The sequence below is a fragment of the Polypterus senegalus genome, chromosome 1 (genome assembly GCF_016835505.1).
Source record: "Polypterus senegalus isolate Bchr_013 chromosome 1, ASM1683550v1, whole genome shotgun sequence".
Taxonomy (NCBI): domain Eukaryota; kingdom Metazoa; phylum Chordata; class Cladistia; order Polypteriformes; family Polypteridae; genus Polypterus; species Polypterus senegalus.
In genome coordinates this window covers 17085445-17106356 of record NC_053154.1, presented here as the reverse complement: position 1 = coordinate 17106356, position 20912 = coordinate 17085445, and the positions used below count along the sequence as shown (strand labels likewise).

Genomic DNA, 20912 nt, shown 5'->3' with positions numbered 1-20912 from the left:
GACAGCCACAAAATGACTGAGATGGCATCTGAGATGAGGAACAATATCCCCGTGACCCTGTATTCGGATTCAGCGGGTTAGAAAATGGATGGATGAATGATCTAAAACTGTTTATCCAGAGCAGGATCGCAGGAAACCAGGAGCCCACCCCAACAGGTATGGATCCTGGTATGCAATATGTATGATAAGGCTGATGTTAAGAACAAAGAGAATACGATATTTCAGCTTCCAGTCCAGGGCTGGTTCCTGCCTTTTGCAACCCTGGAATTGGATTAAGTGGGTATGATATTTGGGTGGGCAACTGAAGACTTAAAAAAAAAAAAAAACTTCAGGTGAAATGAATACTAATTATTCTCAAACTTTTTTCCCCTTAAAAGGAATGCCCCAAGATATCACTCTCACATAAATTATCGTTAAAACTGCATAAAGCGTCGCAGATATTGATCCCCAAATGCACTGTGCGGTTAACAGGCGGCTTTAATGAAATGCAAATCCTCGGACATTTCGCCGCGACGGGGGAGGGCGAGTAGATGCGCCGCGCTGCCTGACGATGCTTTGCTGAATTTGATTAAACATTAGCTACCCGAGCCCGTCCGATGACGAGCGATTATCTTTCTTTCCTTTTCTACATTTGTCTCAGTGTGTTGACACGCAGAGGTTCCTGGCACTCATTCAGGGCGGCAGCGGCAGCAGCAGCAGCCGGGCTCGTGTAAGCTCTGCGCGCCTCACTTCCTCAACTTGGACCCTCCAGTCGCTTGCGGAGCAGCACGCCGCGTGGGCGCTCGGGCTGCCTGCCTGCCTTGTGAGACGTCTTCTGGCTTTGTGGCGCTCCTGCAAAACGTCCGGCACAAATTGTGTGAAATTCCGTCTGGCGGGTGTTACATTTTACCGGACGGTGGTGAACTTGAGGTTTGGATCGAAGTAGAGGAGGAGAAGAGAAGAGAAGGAGGAGGCGGCGGCGGCAGCAGCGGAGAAGTGAAAGTGCTCGCCGGCTTTAGGAGGAAGCACGTATGGTGGCCACTATCAAAAGCGGACAGCAGGTAAGAGATGGCTTTAAAGTTGTTGCTTTTAATTGCAGTCTCGCAGATCGCTTGATTTAAACATCAGCCCGGTCGCTTCTTATCATTTTTTTATTGAGCTTTTCCGATCGGTTTGCATTTTAACGCTTTCGCGAAGCTCGCCTTTTGTGAGAGGCTGTGACTTGGGATCCAGACGATCGGCGGGATGGAAATCCGCTTTTCTTTCTCAGTGGGAGCTGCAATATCAGGGGGGCGGGGGAGGCAAAAGCTGGCAACTTTTCGGCGTAGAAGTCGTACTGATGCTCACTTGTGCGCTTAGCGGCTTCCATCGCACGGTTCGCTTTGTGTCTGCTAGTCGCGTTTAGCCTGGCCGGTACTTTTTTTTTTTGTTTTGTTATTTTTTCCCCAACCTGTGTTTTTCCATATAGGAAGCCAATCGAAAAGGCAAACGTCAGGGGTTCTTGGACACACTCGTTTACTCTCATACGCAACCCAGAGCCCATTTAGGTAGAAGGAGAACTTGACAGCAACCCGCGGGGGGACTGAAGCACTGTGACGCCTCGCCATGCCACCCAGGGCTGCTCGTGTTTAAAGGTCGCCTATCCGAGCTTCTCGAGCATTTGAAATGAGTGCTGGGATTCCCGTAGTCCTTCATTATGTCATTACAGGCTGGTAGTGTGGCGTAGTGGCTAAGGGTTTGGACTGAAAACCCTGAGTTTTGGGGTATAAATCCTGTTACCGGCACGGTGTGACCATGAACCTGCCCCTGCTCCATTTCAAAAGAGAAATGTAACTACAGTAATTGTATCTTTTAAGTGTTGCAGCTCACCTAATAAAGGTGTCAGCCAAGTAATATGATAATGATTTACATTTTTAACGTTACTGACCTGATTTAAATACCTACAGTACTCTGCGGTGGTTAACATTGCAGCCTCACATCCTCTCGGACCTGTGCGTGTTCTCCCTGTGCATGTTTTAAGTTGCCTCCATCACTTCAGTGTCTTTATGTATAACACGGTGCTGGTAACCAGTGGCTCTAAATTGACCCAGTATGGACAGACTGGACACACACATACAGGGGTTGATCTCTGACTTGGGCACATTAATAGGGTCCTAGTGTCTGCATACTGGTAAACCAGGGTGGGAGTGATGGGGACGCAAAGTTTCAATTGTTTATTCATTTTCCAATTCTGAATGCCAGCAGTCTTAACAAAAAGGGTGGTTTAATGGCACTTTCTGGTTCTTCACTATATTATGGTTATTAAATTAAGCACCAATTTATTCTTTGCATAATTAAGTTGCTTCTTTGTGCTTTGAAAAACTGAAATCTTGAATGTATGGCAGGCTACCCAGCAGTGGACTAACAGATTTAGGATATCTGTACTTCACCTGAGTTACTAGACATACACAGCGAGAGTCCTTTTAAAGTTATGTCCCATTGGTATTTCACAAATCTCGTATCATCTGTTCATATCTAAATAAATAGGAAACTCTGTTAGCCAAAAATGGTTCCCCTATGGCATTGCTCTGAAAAACCACTTGGGCACCTTTTATTTTTAAGAGGGTGGCATCGTATTCTGGGAGCGTTTATTCAACCCAGGAAGGCATGCCAATCCATCGCGGGGCTCGCTCACCGTATTATCCATCTACGCCGTCCGTTTTCTAAAATAAAAAAGTCGAACCCTTAGTTGTGTGCTTAGCGTGCTGACTTGCATTGCACAGTTCAGTTCGCGTCTGCTTGTCACTTTTATTCCTAGCAGTGCGACCAGCAGAGCTAAATTTAATTTGGGATTGCCAGGGCCGGAGCTTATCCTGGCACACAGACTGGACACACTCGTACAGGGGCTGATTCCAGCCGTGCATCCATTAATAGGGTCCTCATGACTGTGACCTGAGTGAGGGGGCTGACACAAAATATTGAACCCTTTACTAGTTCTCCAGGTCCACTAATTCCCATTTAAAGCCGGGGTGGGATGTCATTCCATTGCATGCAACTGCACCAACTCAAGTAAAATGTTCTAGTCGGCCAATTTCTTGAGAATTTGGAAGACCACTGGAGAACCCAAAGAAAAACCCCTCATAGACACAAAGCTACGAATCCTGGACCTGGACTTGAATCCAGGGGTCTGGAGCTCTCATACTGCACCACCTGTTTAACAGCTGATAGGTCTTTACATTATATAGTGCCTTTCAGGGCAGTCAGCATCACAGGGTCATTTTTAAAGCTAACCCACTGCACCACCTGTTTAACAAATGATCACCCTGTATGTTATATAGTGCCTTTCAGGACAGTTGGAACTACAGGGTAATTGTTAAATCTAACCACTGCACAACCTTTATGATCGGTCTTTATGTTATTCTAACAACCCAAACTGAAGGAACAGGCAGATGAAACTCCGAAAGTCGTGACGCTACATCATATAACCCTGGAAGACAGTGTCAGAGGTGGCTGGGTTGGCGACCCGGCCGGGACGCCCAGGAGGACCAGAGGAGGGCTTGCGCCTTCCCCAGACCATGTGGGGGTGACCGCCCTGGTACCTATGGGGGCTTTGAAGCTCCACCCTGTAGGGGCCCGTGGTCACCGCCAGGGGGCGCCCCTATGCCTTTGGAGCCCTGGACCTCAGCACTTCTGCCACACCAGGAAGTGCTGGGGGGAAAAGGAGCAGGGACACCCGGAGTGTTCCGGGGATGCAGCTGGCTCTTCCGCCACACTGGGGCGTGTCAGTGGAAGATTGCCGGGAGACACCTGGAGCACATCCGGGGGACCATAAAAGGGGCCACCTCCTTTCATTCAAGGCTAGAGTCGAGTGGAAGAGGACGAGGTCTTGGAGGAGGCAAGGAGGCGGCCTGAAGAGTAAGAAGGCAGTGTGTTGTGGCCAGGACTTTGGGGGTTGTGGCACTTGTAAATATGATTAATAAACGTGTTGTGGGTGACATGAACGTGTCCGCCTGTCTGTGTCCGGGCTGGCTACCACAACAGCCAGCATCACAGGGTCATTTTTCAAGCTAACCACTGCCCCACCTGTCTACCAACTGGTCATTCTTTTTGTTATATAGTGCCTTTCACGGCAGTCAGCATCACTGAGTAAGTTGTAAAGCTAACCACTGCACCACAAAATTAACAACTGATCAGTCTTTCTGTTATATAGTGCCTTTCACGGCCTTCAGCATCACAAGATGAATTTTAAAGCTAACCACAGGTCCACCTGCTTAGCAGCTAATTAGTCTTTATGTTATTGTAACAACCCGAGCTGAAAGAACAGGCAGAGATGCTGTATTATATAGCGCCCTTCAAGGCAGTGAGCATGACTGGGTAATTTTGAAGCTAACCGCTGCGCCACCTGTTTAACAACTAATCAGTCTTTATGGTATATAGCGCCTTTCACGGCAGTCAAGTTCCCTGGTATTTCTTAAAGCTAACCGCTGCATCACCTGTTTAGTAAGTGATTATTCTTTATGTTATATAGTGCCTTTTAGCATCACTGGGTAATTTTTAAAGCTAACCCACTGCACCACCCGTTTAACAACTCATCGGTCTGTATGTTATATAGTGCCTTTCATTGACTCAGCATCACAGGGTAATTTTCAAAGGAAATCCCAAAGCAGTGCCCCGCTCCTTATTCTTTTAACGAGTACTAGTTGGTCAATTTGCTTTAGGAAATAACAACCGCGTGTTAATTACTGGATTTTCACATATGACTTAATTTCTCGTAATAGTAACTGGCACAAAGGTGGGACGTGAGCTGTGAGGCCGGGGCGCTAACCACACATCGCCGCCTTACTTGCCGGTATGAATTACTGTAAGGACTCCGTGCTTTAATTTGGCACAGAAAGCGGGTTCAAGCTGAGAGACAATCCGAGGGTCTCCATCTGGCGTGTGGTCACATGAGACGTAAACATGTCCTAAAGTCATCCCCGACAGTCAGCAGCACCTTTCCTCTGCTCCCCCATCCGCAGTCCTCCGTGATGTTTGTCACCCTCCGCCCTGCTCGCGCTTTCATCGGCCTGCTCTGCATTCGAAACGTCTTGCGGTCTTCTGTTTTCACATCCTGTTCATAAAGTTTACCAGAAGCCGAGCGGCTGCTCCCGTTTGCAAGTGCGCTGCTGCTCCTCTGTGGCTGCACCAACCAGGCGAAGGAGGCGGGCCTGTGGGCGGGGCTTGCTCAGCCACTGAACCTTGAGCCCGTGACACCCCCACCTCCGTTATGCACTCCAGGGCATGAAGATGGGGCACTTTTCAGTAGGCGTGGGCTCCTCCCAGTGGCAGTCATTACCCCCTGCTGCCAGTTTGCTCCTCTAGTGCCCTGTGAGGTGGCATTGGTGAATTATAAGAAATTTAGAACCCAGTCCCCCCTCACACCTCCTATTGTGTTTTGGCTTTTAGGAAGGACAATTACTGTTTTTTAATCCATCCATCTTCCATAATTGCCTGTTCAGTTACTGTTACGGGAAGCTAAGGCTTTTGCAGGCACATGGGATGCCGGTCACAGGTGGCCAGTTTCATCATCACTTCTCTGAAGCTGATTCAGAGTGCCTGGTAGCATTCTGCCCTGGAGGCATCACTGGGCATCCCCTCATACAGGGGCAAATGATCTGCCTGTCCCAAGTATTTTGTAAAACTGCTAAATTCAAATTAGGATTGTGAGGGCCAAGAGTTCATTCGGGCAGAAGACAGGAACCAACCCGGGATGAGGAGCCTGTCCACCTCTGGGCACTTTCCAACATGCAACCTGTCTTATTATTGTGTAACCCTTTATAAGCTGGATTCTCATTTGCTGTAAGTGAACACGTGAATAAAGACGAGCGTCTCATTGCCAACAGGGGCGTTTCTAAGATTTGATGGTAGCCTGCTTTATTTAGAAATGAATAGTGTGTGTGTGTGGGGGGGGGTCCCTTGGGGGTTTTGAGTTTGCAGATATATGTTCATTCTTGGCAGGGTGGGGGTTAATAAAAAAAAATTGACGAAAAGATCAAGGTCTTGGCAAAATATATCGGGGGCTCAAGTCTCTAAAGCCCCGCACCCCCAGATGCCACTGACTTCTAAAATGGTGAAAGCAGACATGAAGAAGGATCTCTGTTTTAATACCGCGCCGCTTCATTTGTGTATCTAGGAAAAGCTTGGGTTTGCTGCTGGAAGAAGCCAGCAGGGGGCGCTCACCCTGTGGTCGGCGCGTGGATCCTAATGCCCCCAAGTGCAGTAAAAAGAAGTGCCATCCTGCAGATGAGACGTGACACTCTGCGGTCATTAAAGATCACAGGGCATCCTTCAGAAAGAGTGCGGGTGCTTCCTGACGTCCTGGCTAAATTGCCCACCACAGCCCCCTAATCACCCCCTGTCTCTAACTGGCTAACTGTCTGTCACCACCTAATAGCTAATGTGAGGTGAGTGTACTGCTGCAAGAATGGCTGGCATTGCATCATCCAGGTGGGTGCTACACATTGGTGGTGGTTAAAGTGCCCCCCCCCCCAGTATGTAAAGCACTTTGAGTAGGTTAGAAAAGCGCTATATAAATCTAATTGTATTATTAATCTTATTGATAGTTCACTTTATTATATTTGAAAGGAATGGCATGGTGGCATAGTGGGTATTGTTGCTGCCTCGTAACTCCGGGGATGTGGGTTCAAATAGCTACTCTCTTACCCTTTGTGACCCCTTCTGCCCCAAATTTGACATGGGGGACTCCGGTCTCTTTAATCTTGTAAACACCCCCACTCACTCGCATGGCGGCAGTTAACCCAACCAGATTGTCCAAAATCAGGGCTCAAATGGAGTGTCATTTGTGTTCAGTTTAGAGAAATGAAATGGCCCATCGTGGACCGTAGTTTACATTTATTTATTTGACCGACGCCTTCATCCAAAGCGACTTACAACATTTGAGATGCAGTTGGTTCCATTTCTTTTGTTTCTCAGGTGGGTGTGAAGTGACTTGCTCAGGGTCACACAGTGGTGTCAGTAGTGGGATTTGAATCCACAGCCTCAGGGTTTGAAGTCCAAAGCCTTAATCACTACACCACCCTGCCTCCGTGTGTGTGTGTGTGTGTTTTGGAAGGGGGGGGGCACATGCCAATGGCACAAAGAGTGTGCCCAGCCTGCAGTTTGAACCCTGTTACACAGTTCCTTACTCCTACAGTGCCATTTGTGCCAGCTAATGCTAGAGTCCTGGGTTCAAATCCTAGCCTGGGCGCGACCTGTCCTCCCTGAGCTTCCTTTGTTGTTTCTCCTCCTTATTTCAAATGTTAATGTTAAGTTTATTACTGGCTATGAATTGTTCTGCTGTGTGTGAACATGATGGTGCCCTGTGACGGGGCTGGCCTCCTGTCCAGAGGTTGATCCTGCATTACATGCTGCTTGTCCAAAGTAGAGACTGGCACACTCTTGTGATACACTGGTGGGCTTAGAGCGCATTGCCACACCCACCACCCAAAGTACAGAATGGCACTATATTGTGATAAACTGGTAGAGAAAGGCACTATAGAGATGTACACAGGTACAGAAAGGCACTATACAGAGATACACAGGTAGAGATAAGGAACTAAATAGACATAAACACACACCCGTGTCTGCTCTTTTATACCTGTCTGCTTTATATAGCTCCTTTTATCTCACTCAGCTTTATGTGGACCGCTCTCTGCAGATCTTCCTTATATAATACATTTCTCTGTCTACTGCATATGTCCAGATGTGGCAGTACCGCTGATGTATTACTATGATTGCTGTATGTTTTCCTGTTTATGTAACTTCCTGTTGTTTATATTTGCTACTTTAGCTTATCATTTTATAGACCTGTGACAATGCCACTGCTACATCACAACAAGTGCCACCCAATGCACCCAAGTCAGGCTTTGGGACGAGGACAGGTGAGCCTGACAAGACATCTGGCCCCCCTTCCCCAAACCTTGATGCCAACCAGAACCTACCTAAAGAATGTGCATTATTCAAGCAAATGCCGCTGTCTATTTGCATTTAGATGACATTAGACCTTTATAGTAACTGAATACACAGCATATCCTCCATGCTTTACACAACAATGATTTGTGTTGAGTTCAACTTCTGAGGTTCAGTGGGTTGAATTTATATGACCGCCTCACCCATCTTTGGGCTTCTGTGCTTGGTCCCAACAGGCCTATTTGGGGATCCACATACCCAAGATCCAAAGCTTTATGTCATGGAGTTCCCCCATGAATACTATCCACCTTATTAAAAATGCATCAGTCTGGTTGTTATGTCTCTGTCATTCCAACAGTTTACAAATGTAGCAATAAAATGTATTGCATTTGCCATTCCAGCAAATGGTGCATTACAGAAATTTGTAGTAATAAAATGTATTGCATATATCATTCCAATAGATGGCGTATCAGGAACATGATATGATGAATGAAATGCATTGCATTTGTCTATTTCAACAGATGGAACCACACAAACATTTGTAGGAATAAAATGCATTTGTCATTCCAACAGATGGCGCTAACAAACATTTGTAGGAATAAAATGAAATGCATTTGTCATTCCAACACATGGTGCATCACAAACATTTGTAGTAATGAAATGAAATGCATTTGTCATTCCAACAGATGGTGCATCACAAACATTTGTAGGAATAAAATGCATTTGTCATTCCAACAGATGGCGCTCAGAAACATTTGTAGTAATGAAATGCATTGCATTGTCATTCCAACATATTGCATATCACAAATATTTCAGTAATGAAATGCATTGCATTTGTCATTCCAACAGATGGAGCCACATGAACATTTGTAGCAATGAAATGAACTGCATTTTCATTCCAACAGGTGGCACATCAGAAATATTTGTAGCAATGCATGCATTTTATTACTGCAAATGTTTGTGAAGCAGCCTGTGTTGGAATGGCAAACACAAAGAATTTTATGACTATGTACAAAACTGTTATCCCAAGACAAACAACTAGATGGACAACCTCACACAAGGATGAAGCTGAAAACAGGAGCCATTTCACTGACAACAAATGAAAATAAGGACACTGCCACACATACCATAGTAAGAGGTTAGTCCCTGAGCAGCTCGCTAGCCCTGTAGCCCATCACCTTGTCAGACCACCTCCATGGTACAAAATGCATGGCATGAATTTAAAAAGCACCTTTCAGAAGAACTCTGGCATGATACGCAGATAAAAGAAGCTCATGAACCACCAGAGGTCCAAGTGTTTCCTAGCAATGAAGAATAATGATGACATAGTAATAGGAGACTTGCAATAGTGCAAACAAGTCAAAATATAGCAAAAAAAAAAAAATCAGAAAGCGACATTGGGAAAGCTCCAGATGAACAGTGCCCAAATTAAGCCCAGCTCTCAGAGCTGTGCGGCGGCAGCCCTAACCACTGTGCCACCCATATATGTGTTCATCATAAAAATCTGAAGCTCTTCTTTCCTCTTTATTCTTTACTAAAAGTATTTGGAAGTGTGGAAGTGTGAATGAGTGTGCCCAGTGACAGCCTGGCATCCCATCCAGAGATGGGTCTATCCTGCCTTTTTGTCTGATGCTACCAGGATTTGGAATCAGCAAGATATAATCACACCACTCGCTGCGATGGGCTGGCACCCTGTCCAGGTGGTCTTCCTGCCTTGCGCCCTATGATTGCTGCCCTGCAACTCTGCCCTGGATAAGTGGGCTGGGAAGATGGCTGGATAGATGGAAATTGAACAAATGAATAAAAGAATGGATGGATGAAAGCCCTGCCTCTGTGAAATCAAATGGCAGTTTTCTCAAAGGCAGAGACATTTTGAGATGCCTCATTTTTGACCCTTGGCTGGAACAAGCTGTGCTGAAAAGTAGCACCTGGGTGGGGACCTTGAGATGTCGATGAGATATCAGGTGGGTGGGAATGGACAAGCTGTGCCGAGCTGACGGAGCTCTCCTTATCAAACCTTTTACTTCCCGCTTATTGATTCCTGTGGGCTGTCTGTGTGTGTGGCCAAGTGTCACAAGGCTTTTGCTGCCAGTTCAGTCACGCAGGGCCGTCTTAACCGCATCATAAGCCCCCCGGGCAGAGTAGTGCACTAAGGCCCCTGTTATGACAGCAAAACTAAAACATAACTGGGCATCAGAAACATCATGGGCCCCCATGGTACTGGGACCCCCCCGGCCAGTGCCCATACGTTAAGCCGGCCCTGAAACGCTGCACATGGCCAGCCTGCAATTGTCGAAAACTTCATGAAGTGCCCAGCATAGTGTCCCTTATAGAAATGTACGTTATAAAATAAAATAAAAGTCAAAGGTTCAATCCAACCTCGGCTTCACTGTGTCACTTAATCTTCCAGACAGCTATATTAGAGCAACTGTGTTTTTAGGTGAAGGTCTTCAAGTCCCATCACTCTGACTGTACCCCAGTGTGAAAAAGATAAATGCCTGCATTGTAGCTCTAAAGCACCATGGGATAGCAAACAATAGAAAGGAAAGCCGAAAGGTTCAATCCCACCGCTGACACACCGTGTGACCCTGAGAAAGGCACTTAACCAAATATTAAAAACACAGATGAACAACTGGTGTCACTCTGCAGTGCCTTGGGATGGAGGTCTGAAAAGAAAGGCACTATATAAAAAGTAAAGGTAACCTGACCTTGACAGGCACATCACTGAAGAAAGGCACTATATGAAATAGAGGTCACCTGACCCTGACTGACACATGTGTGTACTTGTAGTATCATACTCCACATGTAAAGTATCACTGTAATGGTGAAAGGCACTATATAAAAATAGAGGTCACCTGACCCTGACTGTAGTATCATATATATATATATATATATATATATATATATATATATATCTTCTTCTTCTTATATAATACGCTGCCGTGACTGTTTGTCTGTCCAGGATTTTAAATCGCCTGTAGCTCTCAAACCGTTTCACCTATTGACTTGGAATTTGGTACGCATATACTACGTGACGTTTGCTATCCGCTTTCGGGGTGATGATTTTTATTACTCTTTATTTTTATTTTATTGTAGAATCAACTCTCGGGAGCACGCAGCATGGCGGCCGTGCGGCGCATGCGCATAGGCGCCATTCTCATTCTCTACCACCTTCGCTAATCATTCTTGAGGCAGATTGAAGACTTAAGTGAAAAATGAAAGAAAACGTACTAAGTAATTGCAACACAAAAACTAACTTAATCAGTTTTAACAAGAAAAGAAGAGAAACAATCTGGCGGCTAGGGTGGAGAAAAGAAGAGCTGCTCAGGAAGCAGCAAGAGCATCAACCTCTGAGTAAACGAATGGTAAACATACAGAGAATGAGGATGAAAACTAGGAATGCTCAAGTCAAGTGTATTCAGTGCACGTCATCGTGCAGTACGCCGTTACTGGTTCTTATATATTTAAAAACCAACTACCCCTGACTCACTCATCACGAAATCTCCCGAAACATCAGGACTTGGAACTTGAAATGTGGAATATAGTTCACCCTTAGGCCCATAGGTGCTCGCTAAGAAACGGTCTTCATGGTCCAAGCGCGAAATTTCTTATAGTTTTTTAGACCCGCTTGTACGTCTGTCCGCTTTTCACGAGAGAACTATTTAACAGATTTAGATCGTGTTTTTTCTATAATATGCTTGAACATTCTGTTGATTTTGCGACTTCTCTCATCGCGCTAAGTATTATAGTTCGCTTGCGGTAGCGATTTATTAGCGCGAATCCGAAAGAGACTCACTCACGCGTCTGCCTCGGGGCGTAACCTTAACTCTGCTTAGTTAGCGAACGACAGAACGACTTAACGGATTTAGATCTTTCTTTCTATAATTTGCTTAAACATTCCGGTTGATTTTGCGAGTTCTCTTATCGCGCTGAGAATCCTAGTTCGCTTGCCGGAGTGATATATTGACGCTAATCCTAGATAGAGGCTGAGCTAAGGGGAGAGGGAAGAGTGACGTCAGGAGTAGAGCTGGGCGGGGCCCTCCTCACTGTCCTGTCCCACTAAGCCGCGGGGGATGGCCAGTACTGTATATAGTACGGTATATAAGCTCCAGCTTCTGTCTGTCTGTCTGACGGTCCACTTTTCAACTCCTTAACGGATTTAGATCGGATTTTTTTCTATAATTTGCTTGCACATTCCGTTTGATTCTGCGACTTCTCTCATTGTGCTAAGTGTCAAAGTTCGCTTGCGGTTCCGAGAGAGACGCAGTGGGCCGAGGGGAGGGGGAAGTGTGACGTCAGGAGTGGGAAGCCGAGCAGGGCCCCCCTTCACTGTCCTGTTTCACTTCTACGCGGTCGGAGCCGCAGGGCACGGCTAGTACTGTATATGTAAAGCACCACCGTAGAAAGGCACTATATAAAAATAAAGACCACCTGACCTTGACTATAGTATTATACTGTACATGTAAAGCATTACCGTAGAAAATGAAGGTCACATTTGAGACATCGTCACCATTCTTCTTGAGTGGTCTGTTAGATTTCCATAATTCCATTTGCTTATTCAAAGAGCGTCATGGGCGGCGGGACCCTAACCCAGCAAGCATGAAGCGTAAAGCAGGGACAGTCCCTGGACAGGGCACCAGTCCTGGTGGTGGTGGTGGTGTAATGGAGTGGGGACAAAAGAAATGTGACAAATGAGGAGACCATTCAGTCCATCGAGCTCATTGGTTTAGCTAATAGCAAAGCTGTCCCGATATCTCATACAGAATAAGAACATAAGATATTTGGGGGAATATTTCCTTGGCACAGTTTGGGCCAGTTAATGCCAACCAAATCGTCACCTTTTTTGGGTATTGTTGCTGAGCAGGTGTATCCCTTCATGGAGTAATTTTCTCATGTCTGCTTCCAGCATGAAAATACAAAGAAAACAAAGAAAAAAGTCGTCTCAGACCATTTTAGTGAACATGACGATGAGTTTGGTGTTCTTCAGTGTGGCCTTCTTAGCCACCAGATGTGAATCTCACACAACACTTTTGAGATACTGTAACTGGAGATTTGTAGCAGGAATGTGCAGATGATAAATCTGAAGAAACTACGTGATGCAATCGTGTCAACACGGACCAAAGTCTCAAAGGTATGTGGAATCTATGTCAGGTGGAACTGTGAGCAAAAGGAGGCAGCGGCCAGAATTACTGGAAAAGGCAGCCTACCCAGACAGCACCGGAGTCAGGGCAGGAAAATGTCACAGGGTACATTTACATTAGGGGGTCTTGTAACAGGTCTTGGGCCCAAACGTGAAATCAGCACAGTATTTCTGAAAACAAGTTCCCTAAATGGATGGATGGATGGATGGAGGTGCTAATGAGGCCAGCAGGGGGTGCTTACCAAATTGCCTCTGGGACAAATAAAAGTTTTATCTATCTATCTATCTATCTATCTATCTATCTATCCATCTGTCTATTATATAGTGCCTTTCATATCTATCTATCTATCTATCTATCTATCTATCTATCTATCTATCTATCTATGTTATAGTGCCTTACATATCCATCTGTCTATTATATAGTGCCTTTCAAATCTATCTATCTATTACATAGTGCCTTTCATATCTATCTATCTATTATATAGTGCCTTTCACATCTGTCTATTATATAGTGCCTTTCATATCTATCTATCTATCTATCTATCTATCTATCTATGTTATAGTGCCTTACATATCCATCTGTCTATTATATAGTGCCTTACATATCCATCTGTCTATTATATAGTGCCTTTCACATCTATCTATTTATTATATAGTGCCTTTCACATCTATCTGTCTATTATATAGTGCCTTATCTATCTAACTGTCTATATCTATATATTATATAGTGCCTTACATATCCAATTGTCTATTATATAGTGCCTTACATATCTATCTACCCACCCTGTGGTCTGTGTGAGGATCCCAATGCTCCAGTCCAATGACGAGGCCACCGTACAGAAACAATGGTGCCATCCTTCATGTGAGTCATATGTTGTCCTAAGTGATCCCCAGGTGTTGTATGTGGGGTCATACAGTGGTTGGATCGAAGGATGGCTGGCCTGCTCGTTTGTGTTTTTGCCTTTTTCTGGGTTTCCGATTTGGTTCCTGCCTTGCGCCTGATGCTTCTGGTTCAGCCTTCAATGCTCTTTTTCTTAATGTTCTTTTAAGTTTCCACTGACCCGCCGTCGACTAAGCAAGTGATGTTTTTTTGCCCGCTCGGCTGGCTGGCTTGCTGGTTGGCTGGCGGGCCTTTCGTCAGTTTGGCTTCGGCTGGGATGGGAAAGCAGAGGTGCTCATTATCTCTTCAGTCGTGGTCCAACAGACGGGATGTGTGACACTGTAATTAAGGGATTCCAAGTTTCTCTCAGTGCCCTTCCCATGACAGTTGTGTGGTCTGCTGGTTTCCATTTATTTACAAGGCTTTGACTTATAATGACACGGTGGAGACGTTCCAAAAATAAAAGTATCCCAGGAGTTTTGAAAGAGGGGGAGTCGAGGGCTGGTTTGTTGTTGGCTCTCTTGCCCGCCGAAGCGGGTGAAGCACGTCTGCGTTTTATTTGGCATTTCTTCATCTGGCAGTTTATTTTGGGCGTCCCTTTGTGTCAAAGCAAAACGGAGATGAAGCTGGAAGGGCTGGCGTGAAACTGGTCCTTGGCAGGGAGGGATGCCCTCCTTTAACAATGGCTATGCCGCCCCTTCCTGCCAGTAAGAAGAGTGTTCATCCAATAGGCTTGGGTCAAATGTCATGGAGTGAATGATCTGGGGGATGTAGACAAGCAGCCGACTCCAGTCCAGTTTAGTATGCCCACTTTACCCTCTGAACCCCTGAATCGCTGGAATGGGTGTGACTTAATGCCTTCACATCTTCCACATGGATGGCATGGTGGGGCACAACACGTCCTGGGTGATTCCTGCATGGAGTTTGCATGTTCTCCCCATGTCCTGCCTGGGTGTCCTCCCACAGTCTAAACACATGGCATTGCTAAATTGGCCTAAGTGTAAGCGTGCCCACCCTGTGATGGACTGGATCCTGAGATTTATCCTTGCCTTGTGCCCGGTGCTTGCTGGGATAGGCCCCAGCTATACCCATTCCCCAAGTTTGAAAATGGATGGATGGATGGATGGATTGGTATCTTTCCCATAATGCCAGTGGGGTGGCAAACCAAGCAGTCTTTGGCACAGTTTGACTTTGTGTGGTTCCATTCATATTGAAACAGTCAAAAGCAAAGGGGCTTTAACAACATTCACTTCTGAACACCCATGAGGGCCGAAAGATCCGGAGAAGAAAGGTGCCAGCAGGCATCAGTGGCACCCCACAGAGTATTGGTGGATTTTGTTTCTTTGACTCCATCACTCACTATGCTGCTGACCGGACAGGCTGCAGCTGCCCCATACTTCATTTCAGACTAAAAATGGAGGGATGGATTACACTTGGAGGCAAATTTTATTAACATCCTGAAACCCAAACTGGATTAAGTGGTGCAGCCTAGAAATTGAATGGAGTGGATGGATTATTCATAGGCACTTGTCTTGATTACCTCTTGGGAACCCAAACTGGTCTAAATGGGTTTTAAAAGCGGATGGATGCCCCAAGCAGTACTAAACTGGATTCAACAGATTCAGAACTGGAAGAATGGCCGGAATCTGTAGAGAAACGAACCGAAATGGATTCAGTGGGTTTTAAAATGGATGAATATTTTTATTTGTCGATGCTTGATTTATTAACCCCTTCCCTTAATCCTGAACTGGTTTGAAATTAGATGGATGGATGGATTATTCATAGAGGATCATCTGATTCACCTTCCCAAACCCCCCAAAATGGATACAGCAGCCTTGAAAATGAACGGGTGGATTACGTATGGACTCTCGTTTTAATGAACTCTTGCAGGCCTAAACTGGGCAAAAAAATGAATGGAATGGTTGGATAGGCTCCAGCAGTCCGACCCCCCGCCCTGCGACCCTGTTCAGGACTATTACTATCCCTCATCAATCCAAACTGGATTAATAGAAATTTAAAATGGATGGATGGATTATATAGTTTTGTTTTATTAACCCCCAAACTAGATTAAAATATGTTTGAAAATGGATGAACGAATGGATTGCTCCTAGATGCTTGGTTTTGTTCATGCTTGTGGTTTTGCACCAGTCATTATGGTCATGTCCAGAGTGCAGTGACATCCTTATACTCACTGGTCACATTATTAGAGACCACTGTGCACCTGCTTATGCATTCAATTATCTAATCAGCCAATCAAGTGGCAGCAGCACAATTCATGACATCCTGCAAGTAAAGGTCAGGAGCTTCAGTTAATGTTCACATGAAACACCAGAAAGGTCAGTCAGTCAGTCATTGTCTAACCTGCTATATCCTAACACAGGGTCATGTTGGTCTGCTGGAGCCAATCCCAGCCAGCACAGGGCGCAAGGCAGGAAGTAATCCTGGGCAGGGTGCCAGCCCACTGCAGGGCATACTTGCCCACATACCAAGCACACACTAGGGACACTTTAGGATCGCCAATGCACCTAACCTGCAGGAAAACCAACACAGATACGGGGAGAACATGCAAACTCCACACAGGCAGGACCCGGGAAGTGAACCTGTGTCTCCTTACTGCGAGGCAGCAATGCTGCCACTGCGCCACCGTGCTGCCCAGCACCAGAAAGCGGGAAACAAAAATGTCATCTCCAGATCCACACCATATTATGTGATATCATTGAGTCTTGAATTCTGCCCAGTCCTTGTAATATTTCTCTTGCACTATTATATTGTATTGAGGATTACTTGTATTCTCTTCTGTGTATTGTATTGTATTGACCCCCTTTGTTTGACACCCACTGCAAGCCCAGCCTGCTTGGAAAGGGGTCTCTCTTTGAACTGCCTTTCCCAAGGTTGCTTTCAATTTTTTGTTTTTGGGGTATCGTCTTCTTAGAGAGTCCTGGGTGTGACGTTAATCTGCATCCAGCCCTGCATGTCAGCCCTCCATCCTGCAGGGAAAAACCTGGGGCTTGGTGGGAGAATTGGCACTCCAGCCACCATTACAAACCACACGCTGTTCCATTCCATCTGAGCTGGTGTGGTGCTGAGGTGTCACCCGTCGCATGGCTGCACTTGGGGTCCTAATCTGGCATCCTGAGATGGTTTGTCATGTGGTGGGTGCTTCAATGCGCTGTATCAGCGTGTGCTCCTTAGGCTGGGGGGCTGTCAAAAGGCAGGGCCTGTTAAAGCTCATTGCGGCCCTCCTGCTGTGATTTTGGGTGACGCAAAAATAAATTGTCTTGCAGTGGGTGGCACGGTGGAGCAGTGGTAGCGCTGCTGCCTCGCAGTAAGGAGACACAGGTTCACTTCCCTGGTCCTCCCTGTGTGGAGTTTGCTTGGTGTCTGCGTGGGTTTCCTCCGGGTGCTCCATGCAGGTTAGGTGGATTGACGATTCTAAATTGTCCCAAGTCTGTGCTTGGTGTGTGTGTTTGTGTGTGCCCTGCTGTGGGTTGGCGCCCTGCCCAGGGTTTGTTTCCTGCCTTGCGCCCTGTGCTGGCCGGTATTGGCTCCAGCAGACCCCCGTGACCCTGTAGTTAGGATATAGCAGGTTGGATAATGGATGGATGTATTGTCTTGTACAGTTGTGCTTGAAAGTTTGTGAACCCTTTAGAGTTTTCTAGATTTCTGCATAAATATGACCTAAAACATCATCAGATTGTCACTCAAGTCCTAAAAGTAGATAAAGAGAAACCAGTTAAACAAATGAGACAAAAATATTATACTTGGTCATTTATTTATTGAGGAAAATGATCGAATATGACATATTTATGAGTGGCAAAAGTATGTGAACCTTTGCTTTCAGTATCTGCTGTGACCCCCCAATAACTACAACTAAACCTTTCCGGTAACTTCTGATCATTACTGCACACCAGCTTGGAGGAATTTTCACCCATTCCTCCGTACAGAACAGCTTCAACTCTGGGATGTCGGTGGGTTTTCTCACACGAACTGCTCGCTTCAGGTCCTTCCACAACATTTTGATTGGATTAAGGTCAGGACTTTGACTTGGCCATTCCAGAACATTCACTTTATTCTTCTTTAACCATTCTTTGGTAGAATGACTTGTGTGCTTAGGGTCATTGTCTTGCTGCATGACCCACCTTCTCTTGAGATCCAGTTCATGGACAGATGTCCTGACATTTTCCTTTAGAATTCTCTGATATAATTCAGAATTCATTGTTCCATCAATGAAGGCAAGCCGTCCTGGCCCAGATGCAGCACAACAGGCCCAAACCAAGATACTACCACCACCATGTTTCACAGATGGGATAAGGTTCTTATGCTGGAATGCAGTGTTTTCCTTTCTCCAAACGTAACGCTTTTCATTTAAACCAAAAAGTCCTATTTTGGTCTCATCCGTCCACAAAACATTCTTCCAATAGCCTTCTGGTTTGTCCACGTGATCTTTAGCAAACTGCAGACGAGCAGCAATGTTTTTTTTGGAGAGCAGTGGCTTTCTCCTTGCAACCCTGCCATGCACACCATTGTTGTTGAGTGTTCTCCTGATGGTGGACTCATGAACATGAACATTAGCCAATGTGAGAGAGGCCTTCAGTTGCTCAGAAGTTACCCTGCGGTCCTTTGTGACCTCGCCGACTATTACACGCCTTGCTCTTGGAGTGATCTTTGTTTATCGCCCACTCCTGGGGAGGGTAACAATGGTCTTGAATTTCCTCCATTTGTACACAATCTGTCTGACTGTGGATTGGTGGAGTCCAAACTCTTTAGAGATGGTTTTGTAACCTTTTCCAGCCTGATGAGCATCAACAACTCTTTTTGTGAGGTCCTCAGACATCTCCTTTGTTCGTGCCATAATACACTTCCACAAACATGTGTTGTGAAGAGCAGACTTTGACAGATCCTGTTCTTTAAATAACACAGGGTGCCCACTCACACCTGATTGGCATCCCATTGATTGAAAACACCGAATTTCACCTTCAAACTCACTGATCATCCGTGAGGTTCACATACTTTTGCCACTCGCAAATATATAATATTCGATCATTTTCCTCAATAAATAAATGACCAAGTATAATATTTTTCTCTCATTTGTTTAACGGGTTTCTCTTTATCTACTTTTAGGACTTGAGTGAAAATCTGATGATGTTTTAGGTCATATTTATGCAGAAATATTCTAAAGGGTTTACAAACTCAAGCACAACTGTAGCCTTTGGGTATCTGGTGTTTGTACTGCTCCCTGATTGCTAGTTTTCTTATAGTACTGATAGACAGACAGGCATATAGTACTTTATATGTCCCTTAGGGGAATGGAGACCACTAAATCGGGTGGGGCTCTCCTGTCACACCCGAGGTAAGGCCAAGTGATTCACTAGACATCTTCACCCTAAAGAAGAGACCATTCTCTCCCGCTACTACCAGCTCCAATGACTCAATGCCAGGTACCGGCACTCTCTAGTTTTTCATGTGCGAGGCCTGTAAAGGGCACTGTGGCCGGCAGGCTGGCACTGAATTCACCAGTCTTGATCCTGTGAGCCTCATTGTCTCTCTAAGGACTTGCTTTGTTTTCACAATGGGCTGATCTGCTTTGTTCTTTGTCTAATCATAATGCCGCCTTCATTTGGCTTAGTGGGCAGAGAGAGAATGGCAGGTGGTCCAAAACCCGGAAAAATTGTCGTGGTATTTTGTAGGAGTTTTTTCGTAGCACACTGGTGTCTGACATGGGCACTAAACCTCATGGTTATGGGTTCAATGTTTGTACAGCCCTGAGCTAGCCTGCCTGGGCTCGAAGTGTAATAATACTGTGGATTTGAGCTGGTGAAGCAGTTTGGGTGGTGTTTGCAATATTAATGTGTTGTACACGATAATAATAATAATACATTTTATTTAATAGGTACAAAGCAATAATTAGCAAACAAACAAAGATAACAGGCAGTAAAGAGTGTATACCAGTTTGAAAAGAGAAGTTTTGAGGGCAGTTTTAAAATGTGTTATTGAATCGAGATGACGGATATGAGAGAGAAGAGAATTCCTGAGTTAAGGAGGAGCACCAGGAGAGACAGTCGAGCTCACATAGAAGAGAGTCTGACGTGCCGTACAGAAAGTCGAGCTGCAGATGAGGATCTGAGTGAGCGAGAGGAGTGCCAGTCTGGAGGAGATCAGTGAGGTTGTGGAGAGCTTTAAATGTTCAGAGCGGTGTTTAGTATCGTATTCAGTAGCTAACAGGGAGCCAGTGAAGTCGAGAGAGAGTAGGTGAGATATGTAGAGTTTTGGTGTGTGGAATATAGAGAGTGGGCATTGAATGTTCACAGTATTTGACATTTATTACTTAACAAGGAGACAACGGAGAGTGTGTCAGGAAGTTATGCGGGGGCTCCTTTACACCAACAGCAATACGCCAGCATAGCACCTGCCTTGGACTGGGACTGACAAATCAGACGTTTTCTTTTTTTTAAATTTTCTTGCATTATAGTTCCCTCTGGATCAATAAAGTATCTGTCTATCTTATCTAATCATATAGTGCCTTTTACATATCTATCTATCTGTCTATTACAGTATATATTGCCTTTTATCTATCTATCTATCTATCTTTTGTGAAGCCCAGGGTGTCTACAGCCACCCTAACCTGACACAGACAGGCAGGACATAAGTTTCTCCACACAGCACACCTCTTTGTTCACAACACCAAAGCACAGTACTTTTCTTTTCTTTTCTTTTCTTTTTATTCTCACTCCTCCACTCCTCCCCCAGCAAGCTTCGTCCATCTCCTCCTGACTCTGGCTCACCGAATGGAGTGAGGCGGCTCCTTTTATTCAGCTCCTAGGAGTGCTCCAGGTGGCTCATCAGCATTACCTGGAATCACTCACTCCCAGGTGTGGTGGAAGTCCACTGTACAGCTCTTCAGCTCAACCTGGCAGCCCCCATAGAACACAACAGGGCAGTACCAAACTCCAACTCCCAAGCGTGCCCTGCGGGAATCTGTGGTGCCAC

General features: G+C 45.5%; 1 protein-coding gene across 1 annotated transcript in view; it reads left to right on the top strand.

Moving 5' to 3' along the window:
• Window positions 1-593: 593 nt before the first annotated feature.
• LOC120523216 (proline-rich protein 5-like) overlaps window positions 594-20912 on the top strand; it is a 153512-nt gene continuing 133193 nt past the window's right edge. Inside the window, exon 1 of the mRNA XM_039744292.1 lies at window positions 594-1040. The gene's annotated coding sequence lies outside the window, so the exon portion shown is untranslated. The remainder of the gene's footprint in view (window positions 1041-20912) is intronic.